The sequence below is a fragment of the Saimiri boliviensis genome, chromosome 13, assembly GCF_048565385.1.
Source record: "Saimiri boliviensis isolate mSaiBol1 chromosome 13, mSaiBol1.pri, whole genome shotgun sequence".
NCBI classification, from domain to species: domain Eukaryota; kingdom Metazoa; phylum Chordata; class Mammalia; order Primates; family Cebidae; genus Saimiri; species Saimiri boliviensis.
Window position 1 is genome coordinate 43,556,831 of NC_133461.1, and position 26,912 is coordinate 43,583,742.

The 26,912-nt window shown below is 36.9% G+C and overlaps 1 protein-coding gene across 20 annotated transcripts in view; it reads right to left on the bottom strand.

Annotated features, from left to right (window-relative positions):
- The window catches only part of DTNA (dystrobrevin alpha), a 373,295-nt gene that overhangs the window by 282,978 nt on the left and 63,405 nt on the right, over positions 1-26,912 (bottom strand). The gene's annotated exons all lie outside the window — the stretch shown is intronic.

The window sequence follows — 26,912 nt, forward strand, 5'->3', positions numbered from 1 at the left end:
AGACTGTATCTCTAATTTCTCCTTCTTCATAGCACCATGTTTATTTTCATGAAGATAATTTGTTTTCTACCATCTATAATATACATTTCAGCTTTTTAAAAAATTATTCTTTAAGTTCTGGGGTACATGTGCAGATTTTGCAGGATTGTTGCATAGGTATGGACATGACATGGTGGTTTGCTGCCTCCATCCCCCTGTCACCTACATTAGGCATTTCTCCTAATGTTATCTCTCCCCAATCTCCCAACACCCTGCTATCCCTCCCCTACTGCTCCACCCACCAACACCTCAACAGACCCCAGTGTGTGATGTTCCCCTCCCTGTGTCCATGTGTTCTCATCGTTCAACACCCACTGAGAACATGCGGTGTTTTGTTTTCTGTTCTTGTGTCAGTTTGCTGAGAATGATGGTTTCCAGATTCATCCATGTCCCTGCAAAGGACATGAAGTCATCCTTTTTTATAGTTGCATAGTATTCCATAGTGTATATATGCCACATTTTCTTTATCTAGTCTATCCTTGATGGGCATTTGGGTTGGTTCCAACTCTTTGCTATTGTAAACAGTGCCACAATGAACATATGTGTGCATGTGTCTTTATAACAGAATGATTTATAATCCTTTGGGTATATACCCAGTAATGAAATTGCTGGGTCAAATGGTATTTCTGTTTCTAGATCCTTGAGGAATTGCCACACTGTCTTCCACAATGGTTGCACTAATTTGCACTCCCACCAACAGTGTAAAAGTGTTTCTATTTCTCCACATCCTCTCCAGCATCTGTTGTCTCCAGATTTTTTAATGATTATCATTTTACTTATTTATTTATACTTTGGGCTCTGGGGTACATGTGCACATCCTGCATCCTGCAAGATTGTTACATAGGTACATACATGCCATGGTGGTTTGCTGTCTCCATCCCCCACATTGCCTACCTCAGGACATTTCTCCTGGTCATGCCATTCTAACTGGCACGAGATGGAACTTCAATGTGGTTTTGATTTGCATTTCTCTAATGAGTGGTGATGATGAGCATTTTTTCAAATGTCTGCTGTCCTCATAAATGTCTTCTTTCGAAAAGTGCCTTTTCATATCCTTCACCCACTTTTTGATGATGGTGTTTTTTTCTTGTAAATTTGTTTTAGTTCTCTGTAGATTCTGGATATTAGCCCTTTGTCAGATGGGTAGTTTGCAAATTTTATCCCCATTCTGTTGGCTGCTGGTTCACTCTAATGATTGTTTCTTTTGCTATACAGAAGTTCTGAAGTTTAATTAGATCCCATTCATCTATTTTGGCTTTTGTTGCCATTGCTTTTGGTGTTTTAGTCAGGAAGTCCTTGCCTATACCTATGCCCTTAATGGTTTTACATAGGTTTTCTACTAGGGTTTTTATAGCGTTAGGTCTTATGTTTAAATCTTTAATCCATCTGGAGTTAATTTTTATATAAGGTGTAAGGAATGGGTCCAGTTTCAGCTTTCTGCACATGGCTAGCCAGTTTTCCCAATACCATTTATTAAACAGAGAATCCTTTCCCCATTGCTTGTTTTTGTGAGGTTTGTCAAAGATCAGATGGTTGTAGGTGTGTGGCATTACTTTAAAGGCCTTTGTTCTGTTCCATTGGTCTATATCTCTGTTTTGCTACCAGTACCTTGCTGTTTTGATTACTGTAGACTTGTAGTATAGTTTGAAGTCAGGTAGCATGATGCCTCCATCTTTGTTCTTTTTTCTTAGGATTGTTGGCTATGTGGGCTCATTTTTCATTTCATATGGAGCTTAAGGTTTTTTTTTTCCAGTTCTGTGAAGAAGGTTAATGGTAGTTGGATGGGGATAGCACTGAATCTATGAATTACTTTGGGAAATATGACCATTTTGATGACATTGATTCTTCCTAACCATGAACATGGAATGGTTTTCATTTGTTTGTGTCCTCTTTTATTTCCTTGAGCAGTGGTTTGTAGTTATCCTTGAAGAGGTCCTTCGCGTCCTTTGTTAGTTGTATTCCTAGGTATTTTATTCTTTTTGTAGCAACTGTGTATGGGAGTTCACTCATGATTTGGCTCTTTGTTTGTTATTAGTGTATAGGAATACTTGTGATTTTTGCACATTGACTTTGTATCCTGAAACTTTGCTGAAGTTGCTTATCATCTTAAGGAGATTTTGGGCTGAGATGATGGGGTCTTTTGGGCTGAGATATCAAATTGTCTCTATTATCTGCAAATAGAGACAATTTGACTTCCTTGTCCTAATTGAATACGCTTTATTTATTTTTCTTGCCTGACTGCTGTGGCTAGAACTTCCAATATTATTTGGAATAGGAATGGTCTAGTGCCAGTTTTCAAAGGGAATGCTTCCAGTTTTTGCCCATTCAGTATGATATTGGCTGTGGGTCTGTCGTAAATAGCTTTTATTTTGAGACACGTTCCATCGATACCTAGTTCATTGGGAGTTTTTAGCAAAAAGGGCTGTTGAATTTTGTCAAAGTCCTTCTCTGCCTCTATTGGGATAATCATATGGTTTTTGTCTTTGGTTCTGTTTATATGATGGATTATGTTTATAGACTTGCATATATTAAACCAGCCTTGCATCCCTGGGATGAAGCCTACTTGATTGTGATGGATAAGCTTTTAGATGTGCTGTTGCATTCAGTTTGCCAGTATTTTATTGAAGATTTTTGCATCAATGTTTATCATGGATATTGGCCTGAAATTTTCTTTTTTAGTTGTGTCTCTGCCAGCTTTTGGTAACTGGATGATGTTGGTCTCATAAAATGAGTTAGGGAGTATTCCCTCTTTTTGTATTGTTTGGAATAGTTTCAGAAGGAATGATACCAGCTCTTCTTTGTATGTCTGGTAGAATTTGGCTGTGAACCTGCCTGATCTGGACTTTTTTTTTTGGTTGGTAGGCTATTAATTGCTGCCTCAAATTCAGACTTTGCTATTAATCTATTAAGGGATTCTACTTCTTCCTGGTTTAGTCTTGGGAGGGTGTAAGTTTCCAGAAATTTATGAATTTATTCTAGATTTACTGGTTTATGTGCATAGACTTGTTTGTAGTAATCTCTGATGCTAGTTTATATTTCTGCAGCATCGGCAGTGATATCCTCTTTATCATTTTTTATTGCATCTATTCGATTCTTCTCTCTTTTCTATTAGTCTTGCTAGTGATCTATTTTGTTGATCTTTTCAAAAAACCAGATCCTGGATTTATTGATTTTTTTCAGGTTTTAAAAGCTACATGTAACAGCCTTTTGTTCTCAGCACAGTCACTGTTACCTTCAGTTTCTTGTCGGTTAGTTTGATTTGGTCTCTTTCTCTCGGAGACTTTCCTCAGTATCTGGTATTCTTTAGCTGTCTGCTCAAGCAATGCATTATGGGCTCCAGGACATTACCATAAAACCATTAGACAAAGCTGAGTTGTTTCACTGAAATGCCCTCAAGAATAGCAAGATCTCTGCCCCCTTCAGTAGTCAGATCCTCTAGAAATGTGACCCCTCCAATGTTCCGCCTGGGAACAGCCTGGTTGCCAGTGTCCTGGGAGCTGAGCCACCTAAGAAGGCTTGAAGGGAATGGAGAGTTTGTTACTACTTGGCATGCATATTTCTACTTAGTCTCTCAGATTTCTTTACTTTTTTTTTTTTAGAAGCATTAAATAATTTATTATACTTTAAGGTCTTGGGTACGTGTGCAGATTGTGCAGGATTGTTACATAGGTATACACATGCCATGGTGGCTTGCTGCATCCATGTACAAAAATCGCAAACATTCCTATTCACCAATAACAGACAAACAGAGCCAAATCATGAGCCAACTCCCATTCACAATTGCTACAAAGACAATAAGATATCTAAGGGATACAGCTAACAAGGGCTGTGAAGCACCTCTTTAAGGAGAACTACAAACCACTGCTCAAGGCAATGAGAGAGAACACAAATGGATAGAAAAACATTCCATGCTCATGGTTAGGAAGAATCAGTATCATGAAAATGGCCATACTGTCTCCCAGATTTATATATATATATATATATATATATATATATATATATATATTTTTTTTTTTTTTTTTTTTTTTTTTCCCCAAGACGGAGTTTTTGCTCTTGTTACCCAGGCTGGAGTGCAATGGCGCGATCTCGGCTCACCGCAACCTCCGCCTCCTGGGTTCAGGCAATTCTCCTGCCTCAGCCTCCTGAGTAGCTGGGATTACAGGCACGCGCCACCATGTCCAGCTGATTTTTTGTATTTTTAGTAGAGACGGGGTTTCACCATGTTGACCAGGCTGGTCTCGATCTCTTAACCTCGTGATCCACCCGCCTTGGCCTCCTAAAGTGCTGGGATTATAGGCTTGAGCCACCGCGCCCGGCGATTTCTATATTTTACCTCACCTCACTTGTCACCGTCCCCAATAATGCTAAGTTTGTAGCTTCTCTAGTTAAGTTACTCCAGAGAATAATACTCTAATATGTCTCTTACAGTGTCAGAGAGGGGTTGTTGTCAAGCTGCAAAGGGTTGAGGAGGGAATTTGGGAGTCCCGCTGTTCCTGTTAAGAATTTCAAACAGTCTTGTTTTCAGCCTCAAGTTTGTCCCATGGTGTCAGCAATCCTTTTTGCCTCCAGTCTTTGAGTTCTTCCAGGGTTCTGAATGGAGTTCCCATTTGTTTCATTTTGGCATCTCCTCTGCAGACACTTAGGTTTCTACATCTCTGTTTAGCGAAAACACTTACCACTCATTCATTCCCTTTCTATTGAAAAAAGTCAATAGCATTCTGCTGTTATGTTCTCTCTTGTTTTCTTTAGAAAGTGGGTTTCTTTTTCTTTTTTCTTCTTTCTTTTTTTAGTTGTCATTATAAGAGTTCCTCTTGGAGGGAGGGGGTAGCCTTAAGCATGTGTCCCATTCACCATTTTGATTATAATTCTTTGCCTTCACTCTTTAGCACTGCTTTAAAAAGGGAACGAATTCTCAAACATCTCTTAAAAATGATCACACCAAAGTCAGCAGTTGTGTGTTTGGGGCTAGGGGATAACAGGGGCAACATAATATTTCATTTTTATCCACAAGTACACCCAATGCTAAAATGAACACTAAATCCCTGCAATGTATGTAATTATTTCTATCAGACATAGTAAAGTACAACATTCAATTAGAGTAAGGAGATCCTTTTATTCTAAAGTTACATATTATCCCCTATATTAAAACTTTCATCATTTATCTGTGGAATTAAATATCTGAACCTACATAATTATAAATAATTCATTCATATGCATAAACTATCTTAAAAATGAAAATACATTTCTTTCATAATTGAAATTCTGCCTAAACTATTAATTAAGTCATAACCTAGTCAAGACAAGTAAAAATACTTAGCAGTCATTTTGCATTTGCTTTTTGTTGGAAGACAATGTAAAATTTAATAGTGAACTAATTTCTCTTTCAAGTTGTCATTGTCATTCGCATATAGACCACATTTGTGTATTTTGTTATTTGAGATGAGATTTGTCTTGAATCATTTTATATACTGGTTTTGCTCCTTGTAATACATCAGTCTAGAGACATCAGTTTTCTAAAAATATTGTACCCTAATTCTTCAAGAGTATCCCATCAACATTGAAGCTATCTTTTACAGTTATACACAAACACACACACACACACACACACACACACACACACACACACACGCACACATTCAATTATTTCACCAAATATAAAAGTTGGCCCTGGGCAGAGAATCACAGGTCATTCTTAGCATCCTTTATTTTCTTGTCACATTTTCCCTCTCTATGTAATCTGCTCACCTAGATCCAAAATATTCTGTTGCCATCAGTAATGCCTTAAGACACAGTCAAGGGGGTTGGAAGGCTGTGGGGATGGGCTGCCCTGGGCCTCATACATTGGAGGGTCTTGCTGCTGCAGTCTTCCTGTGCTTTCTATGTCATACCCAAAGAACTATGAGCTAGAAGAAAAACCAGTGTCCCTCTTCTAACCAAGCTCTGAGCATGTAAGGCTCTGGAGTTTCCTGCTCCAAAAGCCTTGAGACTGGATCCAAGTCTGCCTTCCCAAGGTGGACCTGCCTCTAGTACACACACCTTAAAGACTTAAGGGTAGTTGAAGAGTGGTTGTTTGTAGGGATGTGGATGTAGTGGGTATGAGTCCATCTTGGAAGAATGAGCTATAGTGTTTACACACATATGTGCAAGGCTCTTTCAGATATAGGACAGAACTAGGGACAGGAAGAGAAAGCAGAGTGTCTGAGTGCTCTCTCTCTGAGTGGCCACATTTAGGAGAATTTCAATTTGAACTCGGCCTTAAAAATCATTATTAATATACACTTATTAAGGTAGGAAAACATATTTAGTTTAATAGTTTATAAGTTTGATTTATAGCTTTTAAATATTTAGGCATATTGTTTGCATATCACTCTTTGTATTCATGCCTCGGGCTGTACAAAATACTAGAGGTACGCCTGATTGTCGTATTGCCCTCATATTTACAGTGCAGTGTTCTAAAAGTTACTGGGTGCCTTCCCCACACTTTCCCTTCTCTATTAAATTTATTTGTCCTGAACAACAAAAAGTCTCAAAATCATATTTTTAAAAAAGAAACTCATCAGAGAGCTGAAGACACAAAGAAAGCCAAATAAATTAATTTTCAAAATGAGGTTAACCCTTTCTTGGACAGAAGAATTCGATAGCCGTTATCACTCCTGACGACACAGCAAGAGGTGAAGCACCTTCACCACAGAGCTCGGTAAGGACAACCAGCCCAGCTATCAACACACTTTTAACAGTTGAAAGTAGATAGGCACCACGGATTAGAACACTGAAGTCCCCCAACCAGAGATAATCCATGCCTGCCTGTTAACTCCTTCCCACAGACCATCACTGAATATTTGGGGGTGGTTGATTTAAGCTAGGGCAGGGTAAGAGAACTGATGGAGATCCTATGAAGGTGCACAAGGCTTCATTCAGTGCACAGCAGCAGTTCTCCAGAAGTGAAGAGAGATGTCCATATACCTGAAAAGCTGGGTGCTAGAGTGTAAAGGAGAGATACCCTGTGGTCCAGAAACATTGGCAGGTAGGCTTTAACTATGCAGACATTTCCGCAGCAATGCTACTGTCAGTCTTCCTAAAGATAAATTTCTATTTCTTCCTAAAATACATCTAAAGCCAATGATAAATCACACTAAAGCTGTAGCAAAGTTTACATTCATATCTAATCATGTTATATTAATCCATCCTCCCTGCCTTCCCCCCTACCCCATACATGTTTGCAGCCCAATAGAGAAAGGGATGAGCTTCTTTATGGGAGTAAATATTATTTACTACTGTACTTTTACCCACTGACACACAATAAACAATTATAAAACACATGAAGAAGCAGAAAAGTGCTCTGAAAGAAAAAACATTAGAAGCAGACCCAGAGATGGCTCAAATGATGGATATAGCAGGCAGAGAGCTGTTTAAAAACTATGATAGATATGTTAAAAAGATACAATAAAAAAGTGAGACACATGCATTAATATTGGGGAAATTTCAATAGATGTATGTACATTATCAAAAAGAGCAAAATAGAAATGATAAAAATAAAAATTATGTATAATAAATGAAGGATTCATTCAAGGAGTTGAACAGCAGACTGAACCCTGCAGAAGAAAAGGTCAGTAATATTTAAGATATGTCAATAAAATTATCCAAATGGAAACACTAGAGAAAAAAGAGTAAAGAAAATGGAACAGAAACCCTGTGACTGTAACAAAAATCGAATGATCTAAGATATTTGTAATTGGAGCTTCAGAAGGGTAGCGGGGATGAAATTAAGGAGAATAAATACCTGAAAGGATGATAGGTGAACAATTTCCACAACTAGTGAAAGATATCAACTCACATATGAAAAAAAGCTAAGTAAAACCCAAGCAAGAAAATGCAAAAACAAACAAAACAAACTCCACTACCACCAAAAACACATTGAGGCATTTTTTGATTAAACCATTGAAAAACAAGGATAGAGGGTAAATATTAAAAGCAGCCAGAGAAAACAGACATTTCACACAGGGAACAACCTTAGAAACAATGCCTGATTTTTCAACTAAAATATTAGCTGCCTTAAGACAATGAAATATCGGCAAAGTATTGAAGGAAAGCAACTCTTAATCTAGAATTCTATATTCAACAAATTTCTCTTTCAACATGAGGGTGAAATAATATGAGAAAGGTTGAGAGTGTTTGTTTTTAGCAAATATGTACAAGAGACAAGGAAGTTTTTCAAGGTGAATTCTTACTTGAAGCCTGAATCTACGTGGAGAACTGAAAATTATTAAAGTAGATAAATGACTAAATATCTGGGTAAGTATAAAAGACCTTTTAAAAATTACCATCATCTACCTACCTACATATCTATCATCATCTACCTACCTCTCCACATTTTAAAAACTTATGACTATTTAAAGCAAAAATAACATATTTTGTGTTTGTTACCTATAAGTAAATAAAATACATGACAACAAAAAAGCGAAGGTCAGCAAGTAAATATAATTATACTTTTTAAAGGTTCTTACATGATTATTTTTGTAATATCATTTAAAGGTAAACAATAATAAAGATGCATTTGTGCAATCTTAAGATACAATAACTAAAAAATAAAAGCACTCCATTGAGGTATAGTGGAAAACATCAATGGAGGAGATAAAATGAAATAATAAAATATTCAATTAACTCGAAGGAAAGCAAACAAATAAGAAACATAGGAACAAAAGACAGATGCGACAAATAGAAAACAAATATCAAGATGGTAGACTTAAATCTAATGAGAGTAAACATTGCATTAAATGTAAAGGTCATGGTCACCAAATAGGCACATAGACCAATGGAACAGAATAGAGAACACATAAATAAACCCAAATACTTATAGCCCGCTGGTCTTTGATGAAGCAAACAAAAACAAAAAGTGGTGAAAGGACATCCTATTCAACAGATGGTGCTGGCATAATTGGCAAGCCACATGTAGAAAAATAAACTAGATCCTCTTCTCTTGCCTTATACAAAAATCAACTCAAGATCGACGAAGATCTTACATCTAAGACCTTAAACCATAACAGTGAAAGAAGGTAACACTGGAAAAACCCTTCTAGACATTGGCTTGAGCAAGGATTTCATGGCTCAAGAACCCAAAAGCAAATGCAATAAAAAGAAAGATAAATAGGTGGGACTTAATTAAACTAACAAGCTTTTGGATAGCAAAAAGAAAAGTAAGCAGAGTAAACAGCCCACAGAGTGGGGAAAAAAAACTTCACAATCTATACAACTGAAAATGTACTAATATCCAGAATCTACAATGAACTCAAATCAACAAGAAAAACAATTCCATCAAAAAGTGGATTAAGGACATGAATAGACAATTAACAAAAGAAGATATACAAATGGCCAACAAACATATGTAAAATGGCTCAATATTACTGATGATCAGAGAAATGCAAATCAAAACCACAATGTGATACTACCTTACTCCTGTAACAATGGCCATAATATGTTTTTAATGTTATATGTGTGTAAAATTAAAAACAAGATTTCTCATCAAAAAAAAAAAAAAAAAAAAAAAAAAGAAATGGCCATAATAAAAACATTTAAAAAGCCAGTAGCTGTTGGTGTGGATGCAGTGAACAGGGAACACTTCTGAACTGCTGGTGGAACTGTAAACTAGTACAACCACTATGGGAAATGTGGACATTCCTTCAATAACTAAAAGTAGAACTATCATTTGATCCAGCAATTCCCCTACTGGGTATCTACCCAGAGGAAAAAAAATCATTATACAAAAAAGATACTTGCACATGCATATTTATATCAGCACAATTCGAAATTGCAAAAATGTGGAACCAACCCAAATGCCCATCAATCAATGAGTGGATAAACTGTGATATATATCATATATATATACATATATGATATATATCATATATAATAAAATATATATATTCTATTATAAAATATATATTATAAAAATATATAATATATATGCTATTATATGTGATATATATCATAGATATTATATGTCTTTTATACTTGCCCATTTTATATATATATAAAATATTATAGACATTTTATATAGACATATTATATATAATATGCCTTTTATACTTACCCTATATATATTTTATATATATATAAATATTTATATATAGTTTATATATAAAAATATTTATATATATTTTATATATATAAATATATATATTTTATATATATAAATATATATATATTTATATATATATATATGGGGTAAGTATAAAAGACCTTTTAAATATTACCATCTATCTGCCTACTACATATCTATCATCATCTACCTATATATTCCGTTATATGTACATATACAATGGAATACTACTCAGCCATAAAAAGGAATGAATTAATGGCATTTGCAGTAACCTGGATGGGATTAGAGACTACTATTCTAAATCAAGTAACTAAGGAATGGAAAACCAAACATCGTATGTTCTCCCTCATAAATGAGACCTAAGCTATGAGCATTCAAAGGCATAAGAATGACACTGGACTTTGGGGACTCGGTGGGAAAGGGTGGGAAAGGGGTGAGGGATAAAAGACTACAAATTGGGTTCAGGTGGTGGGTGTGCCAAAATCTCACAAATCACCACTAAAGAACTTACTCATAGAACAAAATACCACCTGTTCCCCCCAAACCTATGGAAATAAAATATTACAAATAAATTTTTATAAAATATAAATGGACTCAATATTCCATTATCAGACGGAATAAAAAACCAATAATAAACCACATGCTGTTTATTTTTAAAATGCTTTAAATATAAAAACACATATTGACTGAAAGTTTAAAAATGTGAAAAAATGTGAAAAAAACACCATAAAAATGTTTGTGTGCCTATGTAAGACACATGAGATATGTTAGACCTCAAGCTAAAAAAGTATTACTATATTATCAGAGATAAAGAGAGATATTTCATGGTGATAAAAGGATCAATTCATCAAGAAGATATAAAACTAAAAATATGACTTCCACATACATAAAACTAAAATGGACAAAATTAAAGTGAGAATAGACAAACCCATAATCATTATTTAAAGGCAAACAAACACTTCTGAGGCCCTTTATTTCAACACACACACACACACACATGCACACACACACACACAAATACTATTACTGACCCACAATAAAAAAGTGGGTGGGGGTATGTTTTGGGAGAGAAGTTTCTGGGACCTTTCAAGGCAAGTTGTATCTCTAAGGCTGTAGCCTAGAAGTCCGATTCAAAATGTGGGAGATTCAGTGTACAGTTTTTTGACAGCCAGCAAGGTTAGAACATTCACATGTATGACAAGATATGGATTTTACAGCCTTTAGATGGAATGAGTGATAAACAGCCTCATCCACATTCCCGGTTGTCATACAAATATCACCAATTTACAGTCAGTTATGGTTGCTCATGCCTCCAATTCCAGTACTTCGGGAGGCTGAGACAGGCAGATCACCTGAGGTCAGGAGTTTGAGACCAGCCTGGACAACATGATGAAACCTCATCTCTACAAAAATCATGTAGTACTGAAAATATAAAAATTACCCGGGCATCGTGACATGTGCCTGTAATCTCAGCTTATCGGAAGGCTAAGTGAATAGAATAACTTGAACCAGGGAGAAGCCGAGATCATGCCACTGCACTCCAGCCTGGGTGATGGAGTGAAATTCCATCTCAAAAAATAAAATAAAATAATAAAATAAAAATAAAGCAAAAACCCAAAACAAATCACCAATTTATTTGTATTCCATGATGAAACAAAGGTGAGGAAAAATGTGTTCATACCCTTAAATCCCTCCCTGGCAGTTTGTCTTGATTGTCAATTGCTGACTTGTGACCTGAGTGGGATATTCTCGGTTCCTGGAAGACTACAGTGGCCAGTAGGACATTCTCAATCAGAGGCAGTTCTGTGGCAGTCACTGCTGTGACAGAGGCCATGCAATAGGCACACAACTTTACCACAGGCTTATCCTGAAAGCGCTGTGGAGCACTGTGAGCATTGGGCCTGCAGGTGAGAGCCAGGACCAGGACTCTAGGATTTTCCCCAAAAGGTGATTCTATGGGCAGCTATCATTGGGTTTCATAGAACTAAAGCATGCTTTATAAATGTAGGGTCAAAGAACATCATGGAATGTTTTCTGCCACAGATGAAGAAAAACTTAAAATTTCTGACAGGCTCTGGCATTTTAAGAGAGGTCATAAAGCACTGGAGAAGTCTTGGTTGGAGGCCAGACTTGAAATCAAGTGGTTTGAAATGCTGTCTGGAGACAGATATTTAAAAACTGATTAGTTCTATTCTTTATTGAGGTTAAAATAGGCTTTCTAGGGTAAGATGGGGAATAAAAATCTATCCAGAAGAAGATGACGTGATGGCTGATGTGACACAAAGGCTATAATACAGTCATTGAAGGATAAATCAGAATCCATCCAGTCCCAAGTAGTCAAACCAGAATAATCTTGAAATTTATGTCAGAAAAGTAAAACATAGCTATAGATAGTATGAAAGGAAAGTTTTGGTGAAAATTCCAATCTTTAGGAAAATGGAAAATTGCTTTTATAGAAAGGTAAAGAAAAAAGACTGAGTGGTCTCAATTTATACGGGAAAAAAAGAGGTTGAAATTTCAAGAGCATGTTTGGAAAAACTTCCGTGTGAGAAGGGACATCAGATCTAGCATTTACTGAAGGCTTGTTGAAGATAACAGATTTGTTTGCTGTCTTTAGGGATGACATGGACAGTGGTCATTAGGTGTTGGATATAATAAAAGGGTCAGAAATAAGAGACAATTTAGATGAGGAGTTTTGAAGAATTATGCATACAATTAAGTAAATACGTCCTTACGAACTCTTGAAAAAATAATCAAATATACAGTAAATTAACTACAAGAAACTTATGCATTATATTAAAACATTCCAAATGTTTTCATATAAAATGCATCAGAATATGCAAAGATGGAAAGTGAAGTTCGAAAGCTTGACAAGAAATGAATGATGGGACTTTATCGTAATAAAACCTCACAAGAAGTTTACCTTATAGGAAAGAGACTTTAGAAAGAGAGAAGAAAAGTTCGCAGCACATACAACAAATTATTTCTATGTTGTTGTACTATTTTAGTAAAAGCATTAAGACTTGTTTTTACCAGACCACCATAACATTAAGAAAAACAGGCATTTTTTAATGAACAATACAGTAGTAACTAGAGATATTTGAAACTTCGCGGTATTTCTAGGCTGAGGTAGGAGTATCAGTTGAGGCCAGGAGATAGAGACAAGTCTGGGCAAAATAATGAGAACCCATGTCTTCAAAAATGGTAATAAAAATAAAAATTAGCTGAGCATAGTGGCTTGTCCCTGTAGTCTCAGCTACTTGGGAGGCTGAGGTGGGAGGATAGCATGAGCCCAGGAGTTAGAGGCTGCCTTAGCTATGATCACACTATTACTCCACTCCAGCCTGGGTGACAGAGTGAGGCTGTCTCAAAAAAAAAAAAAAAAAAAAAAAAAAAAAAAAAAAAAAAAGAAAAAAGAAAAAAAAAACAAACAAACTAGGTGTTTCTGTTGGGTTCAAGCTGATCTGCAGTTTCATCTTTCTAAAAAACGTATGGGTATGTGAGGTTCCCTGATGGTTCCAGCACTGCCTCCTGCAGCGTATAGCCCAGACCATTGCTCACTGTGACTCTAAGGACAAACACTTCTGGGGCACCATCAGGATAAAGTCCACTCCCTACTTCTACTCCTCTGTACATGTCCTGGGGGCCAGCAGCACCATGACAAGGCCAAGGCTGTGGAATCCTCGGTATGGACCTGGAAGGGCTGGAGAAATTCAACAAGAACAAGAGGCTATCCAAGAGGTGTGGTGCCTTTTGGTCTCAGAGTCTCAGATCAAGCAGATCCCATGGATCACTGGCCCAGGCCTAAACAGGCTGACAAGTTCCCTTCCCTGCTGACACACAATGGAAATATGGTGGCCAAAGGTGATGAAGCAAAGCCCACAATCAAGCTCCAGATGAAAGGGCGGCTATGTCTGGCCATGGCCGTTGGCCCCCTAAAGACGGCAGATGATGAGCTTATAGGTAGCATCCACCTCACCGTCAGCCTCCTAGTATCGCTGCTCTATAAGAATTGGCAGAACATTTACACTTTAAACATGACGAGCACCATGGGCAAGCCCCAGTGCCTGTGTGAAGGCACATTCTAATACATTTTCGTCCCATGCACACACAAAAGAGGGAAGAACCTGCCCTTATATGTAGAATCTGAAAGAGTGGAACTCGGGAGTGGAGAATGGAATGGTGGTTAGTTACGAGGGGCTGGATGGCTGGTGCTTGGGGAGATGTTCCTTAAAGGATATATGATTTTAGTTGAGCAGGAAGACTAAGTTTAAGAGATTCGGTGTACAACATGGTGGCTGTAGTTAGTAACAATGTATAGTATGCTGAAAATCACAAAAATAGATTTTAAGTGTTCTCACCACAAAAATGATACCTATGTGAGGTAATGCATAGGTTAATTACCTTGATTGAGGCATTCTACAATATATACATATTGTAACACATCATGTTGTACATGATAAATGTATACAATTTTAATTTTTCAATTAGAATAAAAAAGAACCTACCCTTTATCCAGTCCTTTAGCTGCTCTCATGCCAATTAATGGTTATAGCATATAGAGTATGACAACATGCAGCCATATATAGACAAAATGAGGTAATAGGAGCTTATTTAAACTAATGCATGTTCTCAATCAGTTTCTTAGGAGACATCCTAAAATGGGATTTTAGGCATTTGGATATATAGATGGTAGTAGTGGCAGGAGAGGAGGGAAGGGGGAGAGGCTGGAACGTTTTGAGAGGCATTTTTACTCCTAATATTTATTTAGGGCCCTAAAGTTGTGTTACGTATATAGCTCTCTGCTTCGCCCAGCAGGCCTTTCTCATACAAAACTTTGACTACTTAGCACAGCCTTTTAAACACAAAGGTTAAAGGAAAAAAGGAAAGCGGAGATGTAGAAGCTAAACAAGAGTTGCCAGGTGCAAAGTTAACTGTATATGTGACATGGGAGCAGAGCAAAAGGGAAGAAATCCATGTTTACTGAGCATTTACTATGTGCAAAGGAAACTTCTATATGTTGTTCTACTTCATCCTTTTAAATCCTGTGATTTAGAAATTATTATTTCTATTTTATGGATCAAGAAATGGAATGTCAGAGAGATTAACTGACTTGTCATGGGCTCAGGATTAATAAGTGCAAGTACATAAATTTGATCTTATATCTGTGTGACTCTTAAGCCTAACTTTCTTTCCACTGTTTTGAGGAATAAAGAGACCACTTTCCCAAAGCAGATGAACCACCTAGTTGTGTTTCCTTGAATCCAAAAGACTTGGTTCTGTTCCACTACAAGGTAAATACAACAGGTGTGGCAGTTAGATGGAAGTAGGGGAGAACCTTCTAGCTACCTCATAGAACTGGTGAGCCTGTATCTAGTTAGACTGCCAAAATCAAGAGGAAAGCGGAACCTGATGGGAGGGCCAGGGAGACATAATATGGTTTACTTCATAAACTCACTTGAGTCTCTAAGAGGATGGGGTGCTAGATTAGACTCCCTGAACTCACATTCCACCACTGCTGTGTCTCACGGTGCATTACTTAATCTCTATAAATATATTTTTATCTGCAAAAAGATGATAATATTGACCTCACCCAGTAGCTGTTGTGAATACTAAATGAGCTACTATATATAAAACACTTAGAATAATTGGTTAGCACATAGCAAGCTCAGAGTAACTATCATCATTATCATGGTTGACAGTAAATATATGAATCAGAGTATTCTCATTTAATATACATTTTCTACAACAATGGAAAGCCTGAGAAAGGTAAGAAAAACAGCAGATTTGAATCACTTAGGGATAACAATGTTTGAACCCAATCAGACTGGGCCTGAATCAGAATCTCTAGAGCTGGGTTCTGAGCATCTGTTTATCTAAAAAATCCTCGCAGATTTTTTAGATATGTGTAGCCAGGGTAGAGAACACTTATTGTTCCACTCACATTTTTGTGTTTTTCTTCCCGTCTCTCTTGAATTTTTACATATGTATTATGCATTAAGATGCCTGGTTGAATTTTGATATGATGTCAGGGGCTTACACAAATGCATTTCGTTTCACTAGGTTGGTGACCCTGGTCATTAGCTACAAGTTTTTACAATACAAAGAAAAATGAATGCTGTGTTACCAAAATTAATGGGAAAAAATCTGATATGAAACTTAATTGCTTCATGATACCTATTCTATTTAATTTGTATGATGAATGTGTGTGTGGCCCAGGTATTATCTACTTTTTGGAATGGGGTAGCTTGAAAAAGCATCAGCTGCACTAGAAAACTTACGAAGACAGAATAGTACTCAGAAGGACCCTTTGCAGAGAGTTAGAGACTAGGCATGATGTAATCCATTTCATTAATTTAAAGTAAACATAGGATAAAACTCTTGCTAACATCAAAGCAGCCAATTAACAGCACCTCAAATTGTGGGGCAAATACATGACTATTCAAGATTTTCTTTTTTTTTCTTTTTTTTTTTTAAATAGAGATGGGAGTGTCTCTATGTTGCTTAGGCTGGTCTCAAACTCCTGGACTGAAGCCATCCTCCCTCCTCGGCCTCCCAAAGTGCCTGAATTACAGGTGCAAGTCACTGCACCCAGCCTGTTCAGGATATTTCATCTGAATTTAGGGTGGGCCATTCATAAACTGACTGACTGAGTCAAGTCTCTTTTCCTGAGTGAGAGCCCATGTAAGTACACGGTGTGAGAGTTGGCAAAATGGAGGAGTATCTACGGTGTTTCTGATAGTGGTTTTAAACCCTGGAAACATTTTAGAAATCTAGATTTCAAGTTAAATATGGAGGCCTGTGCCTTTTACTCTGAGATTGTCATATAACTGATCTTAAGTGGGGTACATACTTGGATGCTTTTGCTCTGTAGTTAAGAGTTGAGAACTGCTGATGTATTGGAAAGAACATAAACTCAGTAGCCAGTCAACACAGGCTTGAGTTTTTTTGCTGTAACGTTGGCTTGATGTGAGGAACTTAATTGAACCTCAGTGTCCTTATCTGTGAAAGGAATGTAACACTATACCTTACAAGGCTGCAATGGAGACAAGTGGCAATGAATGTAAAGCACTTAGTACTGTGCCTGATGCGTGGTAAATACTCGAGATGCTTATGAAGTACCTTGTCTCATACCTGTAATCCCAGCACTTTGGGAGGCTGAGGTGGGCAGATCCCAAGGTCAATAGATCAAGACCATCCTGGGCAACATGGTGAAACCCTGTCTCTACTAAAACATACAAAAATTAGCTGGGCATGGTGGCACACGCCTGTAGTCCCAGCTGCTCGGGAGGCTGAGGCAGGAGAATTGCTTGAACCTGGGAGGTGGAAGTTGCAGTCAGCCAAGATTGTGCCACTATACTCCAGCCTGGCAACAGAGCAGGACTCCATTTCAAAATTTAAAAAATTAAAAATTAAAAAAATTAAAAAAAAAATAAAGTACCTGGTAGCTTTCTTTTTAGCACTTCTCTCTCCTCTTTAGGTATCCACTCCTCCCCTGAAGCCTGCTCAACGCTTCCAACCTGGTATCCCCATGCAGTCCTGCCTTAGGTAGAGGCACCCAATATTTCTAAACTTCCTAAACAACACCCCCTCCCAACTTTAATTGTATCTAGTGCAAGGATTTGTGACCTCTAGAATCACGGGCAGGTCTTTAAAAAATGCTGATACCTGGTCCTACTACCAGTATGTTGTGATTTATAACCCTCATTACTAGTATAATTTCTCTAGATACAGCAATGCAAATCTGTGAAAATTCTTCAGAATGTGTTTTTAAAAAATTGGAATAAAATTGAAGTATTCTGGGATAAGGAAAAATATACAGTAAACATTTGGTAAGTCACTTATTCATTCTTCCTTTAGTAAGCATTTGCAGAGCTCTAAATTTGTGCTGGACTTTAGGTATAAAAAAGTAATTAAGGCTCTATCCCTGCTTTTGAAGAATTCACAATGTAGTAAAACTGATAGAAAATAATGCAATTGATTCCCTCATTTATCCATCACTTTTACTGAGTGCCTACAATGCAGCTGAGGACATTTTAGGTGCTGAAAACACAGACATGAACAAAACAAAACAAAACTCCCAAAATGACCATGCTCAGTGGGCTTAGATTTTGCGGGGGAGAATTAAAGAAAGATGTTTTTATGACAGAAGTAAACACAGGGTAGTTTGGAAATTTAGTTCAAAAAGGCAACCTCTCACCTCAGGATAGGTTTACAGGAAGGCCTCCTGGAGAGAAGACAGGACAACTGATTTTTGAAGAACCAGGAGTTAGCCGGGCAGCTAAGGGATATGTGTCATATGGTTAATTTTATGTACCAACTTGGCTGGGCCATGGTGCTCAGATGTTTGGTCAAACATTAGTCTGAATGTTTCTGTGACACTGGTGGGTTTTTTTCTTTTTTTCTTGTTTCTTTTTTTTTTTGGTGTGGATAAAATTAACATTTAGATCAGTAGCCTTTAAGTAAAGCAGACTGGTCTCCATAATGTGAGTAGGCTTCATCCAATCAACTGAATGCCTTAATAGAACAAAGACTGACTTCACCCAACCAAGAAGGAATTCAGCAGGAGACAGCATTCAGATGTGCACTGCAATGTCAACTCTCCCTGAGTCTCCAGACTGCTGTCCCACTCTGTAGATTTTGGACTTGCCAGCTTCCATAATCGCGTGAGCCAATTACTTAAAATAAATCTCTCTATATATGTACATGCTATTGGCTCTGTTTCTCTGTAGAATTATGACTAATGCAGCATGCAATTGAGTCAGATGAATTTTTTCCAGTTCTTCTCAAGACTAGATAGAGTCCCACCCCTTGCTTTTTCTCACTATCACGAAGAAATAGATGTCATCCAACATGATCTCTTTCAACTGTGTTTCTATTTACCTCAAATCTCTTTCAACTGTGTTTCTATTTACCCCTTATCTTTAGTGGTCACTCCTCTTTTTTCTGTTTAAAAGGGAAAGTACTCCCTTTCCTTTCTAAGACTAATCTTCCACCTGTGCTCCAGGTCCCACTCAAGCACTCTGTTTGGAGTTTGGTCTAATAATGATCTTCTCTCTCACGTCTGCAGCCTCTTCTCCTCTCCTTTCCCTTAAGATTCACTCAAGCCTTCTCCTGCACCCACATTTCTACACACACATATGTCTGGATGTGTACATTTATGAACATAACTCAGTACCTAGATGGGCTGGATCCAACGAGCTCAGATCTTTCCAGGCCATTTCACAAGAGGTAGGGGCACAATTTACTTGACTTGGGATTTCTGGCTTCCTGTTAAGGGTCAATGTTTTGTGCTGGAAATGTCATGGATTCAGCATAGTAACATGGGTTTTCTCAGCTGATCCAGAATCTTGATTGACAGTGATGAATACCTTTGATTAGTTAATTATTGCTTAATAAATGAGAAATGGGCCAGGTGTGGTGGCTCATGTCTGTAATCCCAGCACTTTGACAGACCAAGGCCGGTGGAGCACCTGAGGTTGAGACCAGCCTGGCCAGCATAAGAAACCCCATCTCTACTAAAAATACAAAGATTAGCTGGGTGCGGTGATGTGTGCCTGAGTCCCAGGTACTCAGGAGGCTGAGGCAGGACAATCATTTGAACGCAGGAGGTGGAGGTTGTGATGAGCTGAGATTGTGTACTGTACCCCAGCCTGGGTGACAGAGAGAAACTCTGCCTCAAAAATAAATAAATAAATAAATAAATAAATAAATAAATAAAAATAAAAAATTTATAAATGCCTCAGGGATAAACTTTTAAAAGGAGTAATAATGAGTTGAGTCTTTTATGATATTATGCATGCGTAAACTGTAGGAAAATAAAAGTACAAAAGAGAAGAAAGATAGAGGATAGGAAATCTGGAGATAAAATGAAGATGAGTGGCAGATGGGAAATTTTAAGGGAATGAGATAAACCCTGAACAGAAGCGCTAGGAACTCACATTACCTAAGATTTTATCTTTTTCTTTATGAAATAACATGATTTACAACCAAAATCTAGTAAAAATCTAAGTCTCTCTCAAATTTTTAATACCAGAGTACCTTGACAAATCATATCACTGCACAAACACACACATATACACAGTGATGTAGAGTGGTTTGAGGCTACATTGTGCTGAATTATTGGCAGAATAAAATGGTTTGACTTATCACAGATAAACTATGAAATCTCATATTTCATATTTTCTTGGCCTTATTTTTATAAAATTACCCTTCATCTAGTTTGAACAACAAAGACTCAGATTCATCTGAATGTGCCTCATTTCCCAATCTATTGCTCAGAGTATTCCTATTTCTACAGAAACAATAGTTATTTTTTTTCTAAAATTTCAGAGAGCATTCTCTCCATAAAGCAATATTCATGTAAGAAAACTGCATAATTGCAACATGCAGGAAAATAACATATAATTGTATTTTTAAAAACCCTGCAGAATAAAGAACTTGATAGTGACATTAAAAGTAGGGCAAGGATAAAAGCTTTACAGAGACCAAAATTCTCTCTTGGGTGAAAGGCTTATTAAATTCTAATTAGTTACATATCTGTGTTTTGTGACTATAAAAGAGTAGAAAATATATACTATTGAATTTTTCTAAGATGTGCTGAAGCCTTCAAGTCATTTCTTAATTGAATTTGATATCAAAATAGCAGTTAGGTAATTTTTTTTAAAAAATCTGTCCCATTGCATGGCTTAACACTAAGACAAAGACTGTTGACCTGTTGGTTGATTGATGTTAGTTCCAAGTTTATAGGTTATCGATTATTAGAAGTGACATAATAAAATTGCATAATCTGATTTTGTATATGCTTCAACTTAAAAATTTCTTACCAATCTATATACTTTTAAACACTCACTTATTAAGTCTATCACGAAGCATTTATAAAACAAAATTTTAAATGACTTCCTTCATGATCCTATTTAAATTCTTAAATTACCAATCTAAAAATACCATAACAGCCAAAAAGTTGATTTTAAATAACATCATTTATTTCACCTAATTTTAAAGCTCAACTTCTTAAGGTAAGAAATGGTAAATCCACTTTAAGTTTTTTAAATAAACACACTTACCATAATCTCAGTTCATAAAGCTGAGAAAAGGATTAAAAACTTATTAGTGATTGTTACCAATTAAAATTAAGACATCTAAAATGTCCAAATTTACCCTCCTTAATTTATAAAAAGAGTTGATGCAAGCATTCTAGAACACAGTTACTATTGTTACTAATTCAAACACTTTGTCGTTACCAAAAGAATCCTCAGGGTTCAACCATTCCTTAACATGGACTTGAAAAGGCAAAATTTGTGGTGTATTGATGACATACCATGAAATGATTTTTTCAGTGTCTTTCCAACAGTTGAGATTACAGCGATCAGGGTATTTCAGCTGTTAACTTAAAAAAACCTAAATGCACTTAACAACAGATGTCATTGCAGAGAAAAAAGGGTGTTGATGGCTTCAAAGTATAATGCGGTTTTAAATCTCTATGGCATATAAACATTAAGGCTCCTTTTATTCTCAAGATCTTTCACACTACTGATAAGGAAGGTCTCTGATCTACTTTATGTAGCCCTGACTGATGTTTCATAGTGGATTCAGTAGGATCCCTGAAGAACATGCTTTTACATGGAAGATCAGAGTTAGAATTACAGGTTAGAAACTGGATTCTCCCACTGTGAATATAAGATGTCCTGCAATAAGAAGAGAGGTTACAAGTGGAAGACTCCAGCACAGTGGCTCTAACAATCTGTGGCAACTTACACAGTCTGTCTCATAGTTCCAAGGAGAGAGGTCACAGACATGCGTCCTCACACAGAATTTTTAAAGAATTTTCTCTGAAACGTGTGCATTGAGTGTTATGAAGGGAAGGCTATGTATTGGCTTAACTTCATTGTCCATTAGGAAAAAATTTCTAGATGTTTGCCAAACTTTCTACCATTTTTAATCTATGAAAAATTGGACTTTTAACTTCTGAAATTGTGTATATCAAAGTTTCCAAATCTAGGCTTTATACTACTTAATCAGCTTAACCTCATTGGATACCTTTTTAAAAAGAAAGATTAATTTCTCTCTTCTCTCCTAAGCCACCCTCCTCTGCTGGTTTCCCCATTGTTTTTCCAGCAACTCCTTCTCAGCCTCATCTGCAGAGTTCCTCAAGGATGGACATTGCTTTACTCTATTCTCTTCTCACACAGCTTGCATTGGAAATTTTGGCCATTCTTCTGTCCAACCCAGGACTTTCTCTTGATTACTAGACTTATGGCCACCTGCTAGTGGCCATTTTCACTGAGTATATTTCATTAATAATCCTGAAGTCACTGGGTGCTTGCTATTTGCCAGACATTGTAGTGTCAGTGAGAAAGACTTGGAATCTCACATTGTCTATGCCTAAGAGACCTCACTACCTGTTTTCCCTCTCTCCTCAAACCTGGTCTGCAATGGAGGTGCCATCTACTCCAGGCAGCTGTAGCAGGTTGAATGCTGGTCTCCAAAAGATAAGTCCACCCAGAACCTATGGAAACAACACTATTTGGGAAAAGGGCATATATATATCTATCTATCTATCTATCTATCTATCTATCTATCTATCTTGGGATGAAATCATCCTGCATTAAGATGAGCTCTAAATCCAAAGATACATGTTCTTATAAGAGAGACAGAAGGGAAGGCAGAGACACAGAGAAGGTCATGTAAAGAGGAAGGCAGAGATTGGAATTATTTTGCCACAAGCCAAGGAATGCCCTGAGCCATTAAAAGCTAGAAGAGGCAAGGGAGGAACCACCCACTTAGCCTGCAGAGGAAGGAATGGCTTTGCTGGGGCTTTGACTTTGGACTTCCAGCCTCCTGACCATGGCAAAATAAATGTCTGTTGTTTTAAGCAATCGGGTTTCTGATAATCTGTTACAGCAGCCCTAGGAAGCCCATACAGTACCCTTTCTAAATTTCCCCAGTTCAAGGGTCCCAATTTTCTCCTTAAGCAGATTCTTAACTGTCTGTTTATAATCTCTCTTCCCTGTTAAAACTGTCATTCTTTGAAAGCAAGACTGAATTTCTTCTCTATTTTTAATACCTAATACTTGGCACATAGCAGAAGTGCTGAAAGAATGAAACAAATTTTGTTTGTATGTTTGTTTTACTGGTTACAGAAATAGCATAAAGCTACATATAATAAAGGTAGACATTTTAATTCATTTAAATTATTTTAGCACACTTGTCTCCTTATTAAATGTTTTTTTTTTAATTTGTATAAGTTTTAAAAATGCCTGTTTATATATTACAATATAGACGCTTTGCTAAGCTGTTTGGGAAAAAATAGCAAAGTCACTCAGAATTATGACTATAAGGTAGAGTGCATGCAAATTAATTTTATTAAGGCAGGATTCCTAAATATGTCATTCATAGTTACATATGTTTTGTTTTTAAGACATACAAGCTTTGCTTGGTAAGTCTCCCTTCTTTATCTGAAGTCTACAGCAGGCAGCCACATATATGCATGCATTCACGCCCACACTCCAATTAACCCTGTCTGTGGAGGGTCAGTACATTCATGATGCAACTAAAACAGCAACAGAAGGAGGCACAGATACACTTAATAGTGTTACTTATTTGCATATAAAATGGCCAAATGGTCTAATTAAAAGGCTTGGTATGTATTTGAACAAATGAGTATAAAGCAGCTTAAAAAGCATAATACACCTCAACTTTAAAATTATATTGAAAGACAGATGGGAGATAATAGGCATAATTTCTAACGGAAAACATACAAATGCTTTATTTCTCCACAATGAAAAGGGCTTTATGTTTAATATGGTCCCAGGAGAGTTTCTTTTTCCCCAACAATAAATAAGATTATGACTTTCCCAGCTGAACCTAGCCTTTTCAAAGATCCTTCAAAAGTGTGGACGCTGATCGCTGTGGCTCACTCCTGTAATCCCAGCACTTTGGGAGGCTGAGGCAGGCAGATCACTTGAGGTCAGGAGTTCGAGATCAGCCTGGCCAACATGGTGAAACCATCTCTACTAAAAATACAAAAATTAGCTGGGTGTGGTGGTACGTGCCTATAATCTCAGCTACTCAGGAGGCTAAGGCAGGAGAATAGTTTTGACCCAGGAGGCAAAGGTTTCAGTGAGCCAAGATTGTGCCACTGTACTCCAGCCTGGATAATAGAGTGAGATTCTGTTTAAAAAAAATGTGTGGAGATATTGGTCAAAGGGCACAAACTTGCAGTTATAGGATGAATGCCTTCTGCCTTTTGGAGACCTAATGTACAGCATAGTGACTGTAGTTAATAATAATGCAGTGTATACTTAAAATCTGCTAAGAGAGTAGATCTCAATTATCCTCACTACACACACACACACACACACACACACATACACACACACACACACACACACACACACACACACACAAGCAACTGTGTGAGGTGATGGATGTGGCTATCCTTAAACTGATGAAGAAGTCTTAAGAATAGAATGAAGTGGAATTATTATACCAATCTTTTCTTAGTTGAGGTTCTTGAAGAACTATAACCATAATTTATGCTCGAAAAACAGGGGAATTCCCCACCCCTATTTTCTGAATGTAGTTTAGTGTCTCTAAAGTTTAGTAGATTTAAGGCAACTTCAATGGAGAGTAACGTCACTTTGTATACCTTGAATACTATAATTTTAATTTGGCAGTTATAACTCAATGACCCTTCAAACCAACAAATAAAAGGTGTGGGGTGGATGTAACAGAAGAAGGAGGAACCGATGAGGTGGGAAAGATGAGATTGTATTTCTTTACAAATCCCATTTTAATGAGGTCTTCATAAACCAAGAGCAAGGCAAATAATACTCTTAATACAGAAACCCTGTAAGGACCTCTCTTAGTTTCCCCAGACTTCCATAACAATTAAGCAACAACTGGTTGGGTTAAAAGAACAAAAATGTTTTCTCTCACAGTTTACGAGGTCAGAAATCCAAAATCAAGATGTCAGCAGGGTTGGTTCCTTCTGAAAGCCCTGGAGGAGAAACTGTTCATGTCTCTCTTCTAGCAAAGGTGGGTGCCAACAATCCTTGACTTTCCTTGGTTTGTGGCAGCTTATGTCTGCCTTCATTTTTACACAACCTTCTTCCATGTGTGCCTCTTTAAATGACCTTCCCAGTAGGAAACCAGGCATTGAATTTAGGGCCCACCCTAATCCAGTATGACCTCATCCTAACTATTATATCTGCAAAAACCCTCTTTCTGGATAAGGTCACATTTGGTAGTTCCATGTGAAACTGCCAGCTGGAAACATTTTGGAGGAAGCTAGTCAACCCAGTACAAGCTCTCAGTCTTTCAAGTTCTCAAATTCATACCGTGACTCATTAGGTAAATCTCTCTCACAAGTTTTCAGGGATAACTTTTCTTAATTTGCAATTTTTCCAAAGGCACAGTCCCTCATTACATCATTTTTCCTGCATTTAAACAATAAATTTGGAGAAGCCCTTTAAGGATAGCATAGAATTATCTGCGCACTCTCTAACAGGTGATTAACATGTGATTGTCATGATAACTATTCCCTAAATCAGTAGTTCTTTAACTTTAGTGTTCTTCACAATGACCAGGAGGCTTGTTAAAATACAGATTTGCTGGGTCTCACCCTCAGAGTTTGTGTATCTAACAAGCCCCTGGTGATGCTGATGTGAATGCCCTGGGGATCATACTTTGAGAACCAGTTCCCTAACTGATCATCAGGTAAGAGTTCCTATTACTTGCAGGGAGAAAAGTCTTTTCCCTCATGATCTAGTTCCCTTCTGCCAATCTTATGAATGGCAGAGAAAAGTAGAATGCTACATGGTAAAGAAAGAAAAGGAGGGAGATGCCACTTCCGGTGGTATCATGTATCTAATATTAACTTCTGACTGATGACGAAGTCTAAGTGTAGAACGAAGTGGAATGATCACACCAACCTTTTCTTAGTTTGAGGTTCCTGCAGCACTATAATTCATACTTGGCTAATGGGAAGCTCTTTATCCCCCATATTTTGTGTGTCTCTAAATTTTGGTGGATTTATAGCAATTTCAATGGAGAGTAATAAATGTGGTGAAAGTAGGGGCAGGGTTCATTTAAAAAAAATTATTTAAAGATGTATGTGTGTGTATTTATGTGTGTGTATTCTTTTAAAGAAGCTTTTTAGTTAAATCAATTACCACTGTAAGGTTTTATTATAAGAAATGATTTTTAAATTCATGAGTCTTTCAACAGTAAAGCAATAGTTAATGGCTTCAGTTTTGTTTTACAGAAAACAGCATATAACTTTACCACAGTCTCTAGTATATGGAAAAAGAGCAAATGATTTTAATACTCTTAAATACAAATAAAAACTTGGAGAGTGGAAAGAATAAAAAATGCATTTAACTGGATTAAAATGTATTCTCTAATTTAATAATTGTCATGATACAGCATTTTCACTTTCCCTCTGCACAAGTATAAGTAGTTTCAAAAATGAAATTTATTACTAAATCAATAAAAAACCACAATATTCAATAAAATTGTCAATAAATGAAGGATTATGCCAAGATGTTGCTATAGCATCCACTTATAACCTTTTTCTCTAACATAGTAAGCATGTACAGCGAAATGTTAATTTTTTCTATCAATTATGAGGTATAATAAAAATGGATTATTTACTATACTGTTAAATCATTGATTTGTAAGGAAGATAAAGTAAATAATACTATTAATAGAGCACTATTTCTTATTATAGAAACAATGAGCCACCATGCCCAGCCTGTTATTCATTATTATTGAA